At 41.6% G+C, this 12,916-nt stretch overlaps 1 protein-coding gene across 1 annotated transcript in view; it reads left to right on the top strand.

Moving 5' to 3' along the window:
• The first annotated feature begins 755 nt into the window (after positions 1-755).
• chl1b (cell adhesion molecule L1-like b) overlaps positions 756-12,916 on the top strand; it is a 76,868-nt gene continuing 64,707 nt past the window's right edge. The window contains exon 1 of the mRNA XM_030728593.1: positions 756-887. The gene's annotated coding sequence lies outside the window, so the exon portion shown is untranslated. The remainder of the gene's footprint in view (positions 888-12,916) is intronic.

The raw sequence follows: 12,916 nt of genomic DNA, 5'->3' as shown, positions 1-12,916 counted from the left end.
TTTTTCAATTTTACACAGGGAGAATATGACACCTGAGTACACCTGAGTCTCACATTTTAGGTTTCAGACATTTCAGACTTTCACTGAGCATTGGTAATGTGTCCCACAAAAACTCTCATTTCTCTAATCATTTGATATTATACACCTAAAGCTGTTTTTGTAATTTTGTAAATGTCATGCATTTAGAAAATACAGGGTAAATCTGTAAAAGCGACAGAATTTCTGTGACATTATAAAATATTTCAAATAAACAGCACAAATAAGTAAATCCATCATAGGGAGTAACAGAGATATTACACGTAATGAAGAGCTGCAAGTCAACAGACCATTTCAATGTTATTTCCTCTAATTCATGTTGGAGCAGCATCCTCACCAGTAGAGTTTATTCCCCCCCTCTCCTCCTCTTACCCATTATAAAACCTGCTCACTCCGAGTCTTGGGAATAATGTCTGTCACTGTTTGGGGGGCTGGGGAGAGCTTTAACCCGGTCACAACGTGGGGAAGTTGCGCACGGTTTTTCTGCGTTGCCATGGGGTTTTGTGAAACCTATTGACTGTGATAGGGTCCCTTCTTTGAGTCTGTCTTTGTGGAGGTGGTGGTGGAGGAGGAGGAGGAGGAGGAAGAAACCGCTATTACTACCCCCCCCCCCCCCCCCGCCCACCTTACAGAGGCGCGGGGAGGAGGGGGAGGAGGAGGAGAGGGGAGCGGTAGCATCCAGGGGAGGAGGGCGAGGAAGAGGAGGAGGAGGAGGAGGAGGGTGGTACTCCGTTTCACACCAACTGCGAGGCACGGCGGCGTTACGCTAACAGTGGACCCTCCTTCCTCCTCCAGCGGTGGACAGAATTCAACTTTGTGAACGGCTGCCTCGACATGAGTTGCACCTGAAGGTGAGTTTCCCAATTTTTTGCCTTTTCACTTTGCCTCAGAAAGAAAAGAATGTCACGTTTTTGTCCTTTGACTTTTTAGTTGTGACACTTGTTAGAAATGTTTGCTAGCTTGTGCCCGCAGAGCTCTCAGTTTGGTACAGTGGTTACAGCAGACACCTGCGCGGACTTTGTGGCAGGTGGTTGGAAATTTCAATAAAAAAAAAAAAAGAAAACAAAAAGAAAAAAGAAAGTGTAGGAAAAAAAGAGGGAATTTGGGTGCGGGGAAATGCTGTCACGACTGTTTTTTGGGAAATGTTTCATGAGTGGAATAATAACTACAGTTACAGTTTAGTATCAGCGACGTTGCTGCCTTTTCTTCAGACCCTTTTTAAATCACCTCCGTAATACAGAGTTGCTGCTTATGAATTACTGTCATTCTTATTTGTATGACAGCCTGGGATAAAAATTACTCAGTAGAGATCACACACGCACCATCCCTCTTATTTGCCACTACGCTGCCCATAACACAGGGCTGATCTGAGCCTGCTTATCGCATGCTGCGTGCAGAGCTGCAGACGTGAATCATACCTTGTCACCCAGCATGGTGAAGCTCATTCTTTGGGGGCAAAAATGTTTTGCTTCTGCATGTGATAAGACAGTCATATGCCAGGTATGCGGAGCAGGAATAAAGATGCATGTGTTCCAAGTGTGGATCTGAATGTAGAGGACCTTTATGTATGCCATTTAGAAGGTAAATGGTGTCACACTGCTCAAAAAAAGTCTATAAAGCTTGTGGCAAACAAACAAAAACACCCCAGGTTTCTTTAATCTCGCTCCACTCTAAGGGAAATGGCTCTTCATTACACGCATTGATGTGTAAAGTGTGATCAGAATGACTGATTAGACTTTAATCTGTGCGATTAAAATCACATTACAGTCACATTTAAGTCAAGAACAGTTGTTGCTTGTGTGCTTCTTGTGCTTTTTTTTTTTTTCTTTTCACATATGAACCGGCTATGTCTCACGTGGCTGATAGGAGGATTCCCTCAGTATGAATATTTACAGGTTATGCAAATGTACCGAATCCTGTGTGGAAGTGCAGCATTTTCAAATGTTGGCTTCCTCTGTGTTGTTTTGTGTTTTCCCCGTTGTGGATGATGCCTTTGAGGGAATCCCAGCAAAGCAGAACTGTTCCATAGTTTACCCATAATTTGATACTTTTATTCCTTTTGATGCTCATCTTGTATTGTTCACAAAAACAACCAACTTGACCTATATCGTCTGTAGCACAGTTTGTGGCACATTTAAAATGAAGAAAGGAAAAAAAACAAACAACACAAAACTGCCTCTCTTGTTTGTATTAGGGGGTGCTGCTACTTCTCATACTGGTCCCACTGCTTACTGTTCAACACAAAGACCTTGTGAAGGTCAGACTGCCATTAGTGAGTTTAATCAAATCCAGCTGCAGATCCTCTTTATGCTCTCCCCCTGCTCATTCCAGCTCACGGCTTCTCCAGTGTTATCGCACATCAGGTAAGTTGCCTAAATTTAATTTCTAGGCCAAAGACAAGAGCCTCTAATGGCACTTGTCATCACACGTGGTTTCCCCCCTCAGCTTCTCTGTATTCAGGGCAGTGGTGCTTTGTGTCCAGAAGTAGGTCGAATGCTTCTCACCAAACAATTTGAACGAGCGCCAGTAATTGGACAAGCAAAGTGTCGACCATCTCCCAGCCGGTCCATGTCAGCCAGCGCACCCCCACCCTGCCTCCACAGCACTTAATATTCAGCTCCAACCTGGCACATTTCATGGAGCTTTTTCATCCTTTTAATCATTTAGATTACAAAATGCAGCAAACAGAACATCCTTTGAGGCCGCAGACGGGCTCATTCTTAAAACAACCTTACATACTCAGCTGACTGTGTGTTTACAACGCATTTCCACAACTGTTCGGATAAAACCTCCACCTGCACATCAACGAGGCTTCATGCAGTATTGCATGAGCGCACCTGAGCTTCCACTTTGCTGTGTTTGTCATCGGGCTTTGCTCAAACTGGCAGCGCTTTTAGAGGCAGGAAGTGCACTGAAGACATGAAAGACAAGAGGCAGACTATGATTTTTTTGTCTTTGCCTGTTCATACAGGTGTGTGTTTGCCTTGGAGCATAAATGTTTGCACTCATGGCATGTTTGTGCACTTACTGTATTGTCCTGTGTACAGCAGGAGAGAAATGAGGGGGTCGAGAGTGAAAAGGAGGAGGAAACAGAGAGTCCTTTCTTTTGTACTCAGGCTGTATACACCTGGCCTTTAATAGAGCAGACTGAAATAAGTCCTGAGACGAACCAGCCTCAGTCAGATGTGGCTGTAAACACTGGAGCCTTTATTTCAAATATGTAATCCAAAAGTGGCTTGAATCTGATACATTCTTTCACATGATCTGTGCATTGAAAGCACTCTAAAGTGTTTACCTGTGTCTTATCTGTGCACTGTTTGCAGTAAATCCATTTTACCAGCGTCAGAACTGTAATTTTGGGCTGCAATTCAGCCTGTCGGATGGAAACTGGAGTATCAGATGGCTATAACAGAATAGAGAAAGCAGCCCGACAGCAGTGAGCAGGAGTGAATAGCTGTATCAGACTAATTGTCCATTTAAGCTGCCCTTTTATCACCCTATCTAGAATATGTTTCTAGTGATGATGCAAGTGTATGTGAACAAGTACAAATACAAGGCGAAAACCCAAAGTGTGATAACAACAAGCATTACAGTGATACCTGGCGGTGTTGAGATGTTCAAATATGTTTTCCCGCAAGGGGCTGGCAGACGTGTGAAGAAGGTGTGGAGCCTAGCAAGTACCCAGGCCCTAATTGAGGTTCAGCTCAGGCTCCACCACTACAAGCAATTATACTGACGACTTGTGCTCCCTGTGCTTCAGGCAGAGTTGAGAGTGCGGCGTAGCCATACCTGAGCCCTGCTCTTTCATGTTTGTCACCGATGACAGCCGGAAAGGCACATTCCAGCCAGTATGTTCTGGAAATGTGTCTGGTTACATGAAATATTCATTTCCTTTCCTGCTCTCCAGCAATGTGAGTATTTATTTACCGGATTTTTTTTTTTTTTTAATGATTCCCATGATTGGTTCAGAGAGGAGATGGAAAGGGGAGGTGGGTTTGAGTATTTTTTTTTTTCCCTCCATGCACTCTCTGATGGGGGATGAAGGTGGAAAGATAAGAGGTGCTGATCATCAGAATCAAGGTTTATTTCTTATTTAACAGGCCACTGCATCATCAGGGCCACTGGGCGAACATGATCAATGGCTTCTCGCTCTGCACGGTTAATTAATCAGGAGATACTGAAGGACAAACCCGTAGAGAGGTCAATGTTATCTTGTACGTTCAGTGCTACTTTTTTGCAGAAGAAGGGGATAAGGGGTCAGTAGCTGGCGATGTGCTGCACACTCATCCCTGTCTGGAGGTATGGTTTGGCCTGTCATTGCTCTTTTTCTGTGATACTGAGGCTGTTTTCTCCCAAATGGAACATTTTACCCAGACATTGTTATTCGCTGCCAGCTCCAGAGCTTGCAGTGCTTTCATATCTTTCATAGTGTTTTCTGTTTACATGCCGTCATTCAGAAAAAATGTCTCGTGATTGTTATGTACAAGCGTTTACACGCATCTTTCACTTGCATTGTTATTATCCATACCTCCAGGCTGTTTGTCAATGTGCTTTTCATGGGAATTTTTTTTTTTTTCTCCTCTACTGGAGTCAGAACAAAGATAGCGACATGTACTGTTCTTCTGCCTCATCTGTAATTTTTATGTTGAATTAATCAGCTTAGATTAGGCTCACGTGAAAACCATAGCCAATAATGAGAACCAGTAAAGGGGAGGAATTCTAATCCTAATGTGCATTTCTGTCAGCTCCAAACTCATTTTTCCGATCATATTGTCCCGGTTTTTGCATGCGTGCTCAGATTTATAGTGCCGCTTCTGGATCATAGGGTACATATCCATCTAAATTCAATGTTTATGTTAAAAACCTCGGTGAAAAGGGCAACACAACCATAAGATTCTCCAAGGAACAACGAACATGACAGATATGCCTCAAATAGCAAGAAGTTATTGCCCTTAAGTCAGTGAGAGTCAGGGATGATTTCCATTTCAATTGTAGTCTCAATTTGGGATAAGTCATGCATACAGAGGTAAGACGAACAAAGAGCAGAGGAATAAAAGTGACAAATGAAGAGAATGGAACAGAAGAGCCTGGTATCATTGGCTTTGTGTCCCATGAAGGGTATTGTGTGGATAAGGTTACAAGGGGACCTTTGGGACATGAAAGTGAAGGGCACCAAGGATGAGGAAGGATACGTTTGACAAGCAGGGGACACAGAGGGCATACCAGGCTGGATATGAAACACACCTCGGACTATGATTCTGTGATGTTTGTCAGTCCCTAAAACCCTTTTCAGTTTACACATTTGAGCTAAACACTGACAGTACTGGCATACTTAACTGTGTTTACCCATTTAGGGTTAGGGTTAGGTTGAGAGTTTGGCTAATGTCCACACATTTTTAGAGAATTTTCACCTAACAATGTTAATGGCAAAATGAATGTATGAGATTTGATTTGATTTGAAGGGTCGCATCATGTAGTTTAGCATTTGGCTAAAACAAAAACCAGCACTAACAACAATCCTAAACAGGTCACCCTTGATGTGATGGATGTTGAGCGGTTAAAGGCCTATTAAAGTCATTCGGCAAAGCTCAATTTGCTCTGTTTAATCAAGCCATTTTTTTTTTTTGTTTTAAACATCATTGGCAAATAGAGATTCAATTTCTTATGCAGTCCCCTATATTCAGGAAAAATCTAATATTTCATGTGATACCATGAAGGAGGTCTCTCTAATAGTAGATAAATAACATGAGTCTGTTTGACAGAGTGTACTGTGAGGGCAGCAGGGCTGTATGTCCAGATGCTTCCCCCGGGACCTCATTACATTGTGTTGGGGTCCGTTGGGTACTGTAAGTTGACTGTTGGGAGTCCCAAGCCGGTGCAGCCCATGTATGGTGATTTGGTGTGAACATACCAATCCAGTGTCTGCTCTGCATACTAAAAGCCTATTTACTGGCCCACTGAGGCCTGGAGTCAAGCATAGTAGTATCATCCAAATGGAAGATTAGAGAGCAGATCAGGCATGATTAGAATCATGGAATAAAAAGGCAGGGCTGAGTGGTCAATTTACTAAATGGGCTAACACGTGAGCAAAAAGTTTAATCCCTTTCTGTTTTCTGTTGCAGCATTTGAATTGGTCTATTTGTCCAAATTGTTAAGGTCGGTTTATAGGTGGGAAATGTGCACATGGAAAATGGCCCAGACATTTCATACTGACATGAGTACAATATTTCCTAGGTCTTTTAACTTTTTTTGTAAATTTTGATGAGCCGTATCCTTTAGTGGTTCTTTCTGTGTTAGTTCTGATAACACTAATTTATATTTTCAGCAGTTTTTGAAGGTTGTGATCGTTTGTAAAAGTCTTTTCATTTGCCCTTCAGGGTGTTCCACAGAGAGCCAAAACTCAGCATGTCCATTTCTTAATGCACTCTCCTCCAGATAGAGCAAATGATGAGTGAAAGAATCTTGCCAAGCTGGTAAGAATCCAAATTAATTCACCAGCTTGGAGGAGCTCCCAACTCCATTTTTACAAGTGTGACCTGCAGACCACAAGCTATGAACCACAGACCTCCTTGACCTCATTATTTTTAAAGATCCAGATTTTTGAGGGTAGACTTCTTGCAGAGCACATTTTTATGGCCTCAGATTGCAAAGGATTTCACCTTAAAATGTTTTCTGTGCATTACAGTGGAGTTCTAATGTGCCTCAAGGGGGTGGCTTTTTCTGGCAAAATAAGACCAGTCACTGGGTCTCATTCTGTTTAGGTAGAACTATTAGGATGTTTAGAAGGAAAGTAGCTTGGTGCTAAATTACTAAACATTTTAGTCACAAATTGACTCATTTGGAGACATAAGAGGGTAGTGGTAAGGGTAAGTACAGTTTAATTGCATTAGCTAATCAGTGTTATGCAGACTTTCCTCAACACAACTACAAGAGTGTAGTGCTCATTATGAAATGCCAACCAGATTAGCATCCACTATAATTGGAAGTGTTTTCCTTTTAGAAAATAGTCTGCAAACACTTTAATGTTGAAGCTGGGATCTCTTGGAAGACAGTAGAGGTGGTAGACTAGACTGTGGAGTAACATTAGGATTAGAGTGAGTTTTTAGGGAATGTTAAACATTGCATTGCTTCTTTGAACCTTTATTTCTTATTTGCACCATAGTTGAAAATATCCAAAAATATTAGTTTCCACAGCTTGTTCTACGCAAAGCCCTCCATACAAGGCTTTCTTCAAATAGCATCCATGCTTCACAGAAATGCAGCTGCAGGGTCTTTCTGTCGGTCATGATCCCATGAGGGAGAAAATATTGTATTTTTGTGCACTGAATGCTGTGTGAACTGTAACTTTTCAACACAGAAAGAGAAATACAGAATTGAACTTTTACAATAAAAACAAAATGCATGAGAGAAGAAGGAAAGTTAGAAAGACATCGCTCTGTCACAGATGCAATACATGATTAACAGCCACATGGTAATTTACTGTGATGAACTGCAGATGCATTTGAAAAGGAAGCAGATGTTTGCCTCAGATTAATCCTGATGTTGAGAGGAACAAATACTTTACAGATAAAAACAGTACCCTGCAGTCTAGTAATTAGTCCTTATTGCTTGCCTGCCTACATTCATCAATGTAGAATCCTCTTATCTAGGGTTGCACTTGTATTACTCTACCTACCAAATAGTTATAGGTAGACTTTAATCCAAACCTTGATTAGAAGAGATTAAAAAGAGGGGACAAAAATGTCAACGCAACATGAGCAATCTAGGCTAAATCTACTTCATTTTTATTGCATTCTATTGGTTCAAATCAGATTTTTCAGCTCTATCAAAATTCTGTGTATGAGCTAACCCTGTATCTTTTCACTATGAGTGCTTTGCCAATTTGAAATGGCTTAAAGGCTTGAAAGAATGGCTTAGAGAAACAAAAACAGATCAATAGTGGTGATCCTCGAGAAAACTCGCTTTGATATCTTTGGCTTCGGCCTGGAAATGCTCCCATCAGTCTTCATGTGACATGCAACGCAGGTTTCTTTTTTTTCTTTTTTTTTTCTTCAGCTGACCCTTCTGCTTTCTAGCTGCAGGCAGCGTGTCATCTTTCCCAGTGAGAACATCTGGGTGGTCTTCAGTTGTACGATTTACCTTCACCACCACCACAACTCTTTAAGACACGCTACTGCTGGCACTTTGTTGTCTTAAACACTGACATTTGCATTTAAATTGACTTCATGCCGCCGTGATTTATTTCCTTGAGAGAGTGACAGAGTTTTGTCGACGGCTTTGCCTCTAATTCTCTTGCATCTGCCAAAAGCGTGATAACCAAAGTGGGATTATTATTCAGTGGAATTGCGGTCATAACTTTGTTTCGTAGTGTAGTATAGCCACACACCAGCCACAGACCACTTGTGTCTCTCAAATTCTCTTAAAACTGCAGATTAAATTCTAGTCAGTCGTGCGTGACAGTTTTTCTCATGAATTAATTGTAGTAAAGAAAAAATATTTCTTCACGTTGCAAAGAAAATTGAACTTGGAATGTTCCTTTGAATTTTTTGATATCTAAAAGAAATATAAAACTTTGTGTGATAAGGCTTTGCAATTATATGGGCTCTACTTTGCTTGATTGACAGTATGTTCTTGCCCATTTCCTGGATGCGTGTCTGTGCTAAATTTTTTTTTTATCCACTGTTATCACCACTGTCACTAAGAGGAAGTAACACCTGCTTAGCACATTCCACTTTTAAAAATACATTTTATGACGCTAAAGCTCTTTCAGTGCATGTTGTCACCTCTGTGATTTATCCACTTTGTAAAAATAGTCCAAGAAGACATTGCCAGCTCTGCAGGGGTCATGATAATTCAGGGGCCCATGTTGCTCACAGAGTGACAGTTTGACACAGAAAAGCGGGTATGATTGACACTATTAGCCTTGAGGTCTGTCAGTTTTCTGACAGTTGATGAGTTCACGTATCTTTCCTTCCCTATCCAGAGCAAATTAATCGCTCCTGTTCTTAAACCATTTTACACCTCAGTAATCCCTTTCTAAAACCTGCTTTTCCCAGCTGAGCCACAGTTTGCGCCCTGTGTCATGGCATTGTGATTATCCTTTTCCAATGTGTGAATCACAGGTGGAAACACACGCTCATGAAAGATGGTTCACAAGTCGGATTCTTCCAGGGTGTGTATTCGTGTCTTTTTGTTGAACCGGTGCTGTATAGGCCCCTCGGCTCTGCCGTCTGGTGTAACTCACCTGCCGTTGGAACATTTGGATCATATCCCTGAGCAATGAGCAGCCCCCAGTTCCTCATTTGCAGCCAAACCAAAGTTACAGATGGCTGCGCTGCTTCCTGTGGTTCACCAGTGGCAGAGGTGTGGAAAATTTGAAGGTTGCCGTCAGGTCTCTCTCTCTGTTGTTCAAATGTCATTACTGACACGCTGAGGTCTCTTTAAAACTTGAGCCGCTCTTTTCCTTCACCACCTGCAGTGCGATGGGGTTTTAGCAGGGGTCCAAAGTGTGCCAGAAGCACTGCTATTAACCCTGTGTATTGTGTCTTTCTATGAAGGGCAGTCTACTGGCAGACTCTTCCCCTCTTCATAATAGAACAGACGTCATTCCTTCTGGTGAGGACGGACATAGTTTGCTGGCTCTCAAAGAACCTTCATGCAGATTTTTGCAGCAGTAGATGCTCTTTTCTTCCCATTTACACAGCACTTGTCTTTGAACAATGTTTAGACCAAAGCTGCTTCTCCTTGGGATTGGTTCAGCTATCTCCATCATGAAGTAAACATCTTTCCCCTCATTCACGACACAACCAGAGTGTAAATAGCTATTCAAGAAAAGAGGGAAGAAAACAATGAGTCTTCCCGAGTGTGTAGGAGTGTGTCTTAACTTCACAAAGAGAGACTGGGTGTCTAACTTGACAGAGGCGTGCTAGCATCAGAGTGAAGAGAGGAGGATTTTCTAGTAATCACAGCGGTCCTATTTTGTTCATAGACATGTGAAGTGCTGAAACGATGTAGTGAGTCTGATGGTGATGTCAATGAATTTTGAGAAAGTCAGTCATTATTCAAGACTATTTTTAATATTTTATGTTAGAATAAAATGGTACAATGGCAGATGCTTAAATTAAACATCCACAAATTTCAAATAATTAGTTCCGCATATGTACAAGTAATCCCTATGAACCAAAAACTCAGGCTTCAGACTGTTGTAAAAGTTCAGTTTCAGGTTTTCTGTTCTTTGCTCTGTGTGTTGTAAGTGAGGACAGATGTCTCCAACATGGTCGTCTCAGGCACATGGTTCTGAGCACTGAAGCCCCGCCCACCTTTTATTCATATCTTTGTTTGCGAGGGGCAGCCATTCAGAAGAAAGATGGCCAAAAGGCAGTGGCGTAAGGAGCTAAAACGGCATGTTTCACACAGTGGATGAACTCAGTGGGGAGCATGCAAAACTACTTGAGTATAGTCCAAAAATAAAAATACCAAGTTGGAAGTGAGCATAAAAGATTCACTTTAAAAATGTTACAAATCAAATTTCCTCAATATCGTCTTCTTCACTTGAGCTTAGTTAATTACTTATCACAATATTTGCCTGCACATTGTACACACAGAATGTTGCTGGCATTGGAGGTAATCTAAATTATCTATGTGGTACTGTAACACAGATGGCAGAACAGCTGCGATTGAATGAATTAGTTAAAAAAAAAAAAAAAAGATAAAATAATCTTCCATGCCTGGACTCTACTGCATCATTTTGTGACTGCGTGCTTAGTATCCCAGAGAGGAAAAACTCTGAATATGTGTGTGAGCAATGCATCTACTGTGTGGTGATTCATATTGTATGTAGGTGGGGGAGCATGCATTACTAGAAGTGTGTCTATTGCCAGTGAAATCACATCTATCTGTCTCCCTTTTTTCCTTTTTTCTTGTCCAGTACTGATCAAGCCAACTATAAGCATATATAGCTGTAGGTGTGAGATCCTATTACTATGCTCTGACCCCACATTGGCTCCAAAAGTAACCAGAGGGGGGGATTTGTTTTGCTCAATAAGTGGTGAAAATGGTTCAAAATGCTTTTCCCCCTGCACAGTAGTTGATTTATAAGACTGCATGTCTCCAGTTTCCTGCTGCTGTGTTAAAGCAGGAGGTGGGGCTATTAAACTGATGGTCTAGCATTGCTTCTCTGTCACTGTCAGTACCCAGGTTGAAGGCTGGGTTTGGCTAATGGAGTTTCCTGCTTTGATTTTAATAATTTCTAGATGCTTTTTTTCTACACATGATTGAGCACTTTGCATATGAACGAAGGAGAAAGAAGGACCAAAAAATGGTTTGATCAAAGCTGTATGTCCTTCTGTGCATCAAAGAGGTTTTGGTGTGTGAGCCATGTCCTGTCTTGATCCAGTAAAGGTGGTGCAGCTACTATATACACAAGAGCATGTTGGGGGAATCCTTTCCATTCTGGCTCTGGTGCCCAGAATGCAGAGCACAGCAAGTCCACAGCCATCATCATTAGAGCTACACTGCTGTGGACACTAATGGCTGTCTCCATTCTGCTGCCTCTGCACATTCACAGGGCTCTTCTGAGACTTGAGGGTGTGAACACATGAATTATTTTCCCAGGGATGAATTCACCGTGCCTGTTCCTGCTTTAAAGCAGGGTCCAAGACATAGAAATCTTAGTATAGCCAAGAGCCACCATGAGTGCATAAGTGGTGACGTCCTCTTTCTGCTACCCTTGAATCATCAAAGGGGGCTAATTGGGGAGTTTGTCCTCATTTATATTCATTTAAAGGCTGGAAAAGATGGTGCTGTTTACTTGTTTCAATATTGAGAAGAGGGGAGTGGGGAGCAGGGACAAACAGTGTTGGCAGTGTTAAACTGGGGGATGGGGCTGGTAAAACTGACGTGCTGTGGATGTGCTGTCCCTGGACTCCTAATTGAGGGTTAAGATTTAAATAAGCAAAATTGTCATCTTCAAATGGAAAGTACTCTCGCTTCAGAAGGCGATGTTGTATGCATGTTTCAGTGGAATGAAGATTTATTACCTTTATTTCTCAAGAAAGCATTAAATGCAATATTTGAGAATCAATACAGGGTCATGACAAGGTGCATTCATCAGTTTTGTTTATTTCTTCTGTCATGGTGCAAAGCTTCACGCGGTTATCTTTTTCCAATTATATGCAAAGGCCAGCGCAGTTGAACCCCCTCTTTCTGTTGCTGTTGGAGCGGCCGTATGGATTTTCAGCCATCTGACTGAACTCTAGTGCCTGCAGTCATTGTGTTCAGTTTCCTGGTTTTAGGCACAATTGTTCCCTCCTACAAATCTACACTTTGCAAATCAATAGAATTTCATAGTATTTTAACTTTGTGTGCCCCTGAGAGATGGTGGTAAATTCATTCTATATCACAGAATCAGTGTGGTTCCCTGTTGTCCTTGCCACTGAAAAGCTAATCGATGAGTACACTTTGTTAGAGTCTCACATATTTGTTATTTGTTTTCTCTTGAGCCAAATAAATTGCAGACTGGTAGTGCTGGATTGATTACTATTTCACTCCAGATATCTCATGATTTATGTTTTGACCTCTGAATCCAGTGTGATTCTGGAAAATAGGGCATTACTGATTGTGATTAGCTCATTGGCTACACTCTGTCCCTACCTGATGATGATCAATACTCGTAGTGTGTGAAATCAATTCCCCTACATGGTGCACAGGCTAGGGACCCCTTTGCTGCTATGGACTTGGAACCTACCCACAAATCACCGAGGCCAGTTTTAATAATGATTTTCAGGAGAAAATTTATATATCAGCTGATATATAACAGTGCCAATTGTCAGAGTAGAGGATGTTTTTTTTTTTTTTTTTTTTTTTTGAACAAGGTATTTTT

This window comes from Archocentrus centrarchus, chromosome 5 (genome assembly GCF_007364275.1).
Source record: "Archocentrus centrarchus isolate MPI-CPG fArcCen1 chromosome 5, fArcCen1, whole genome shotgun sequence".
Taxonomy (NCBI): Eukaryota; Metazoa; Chordata; class Actinopteri; order Cichliformes; family Cichlidae; genus Archocentrus; species Archocentrus centrarchus.
Note: the sequence above shows the minus strand (reverse complement) of the source record. Positions and strands in the feature narration are given on the sequence as shown.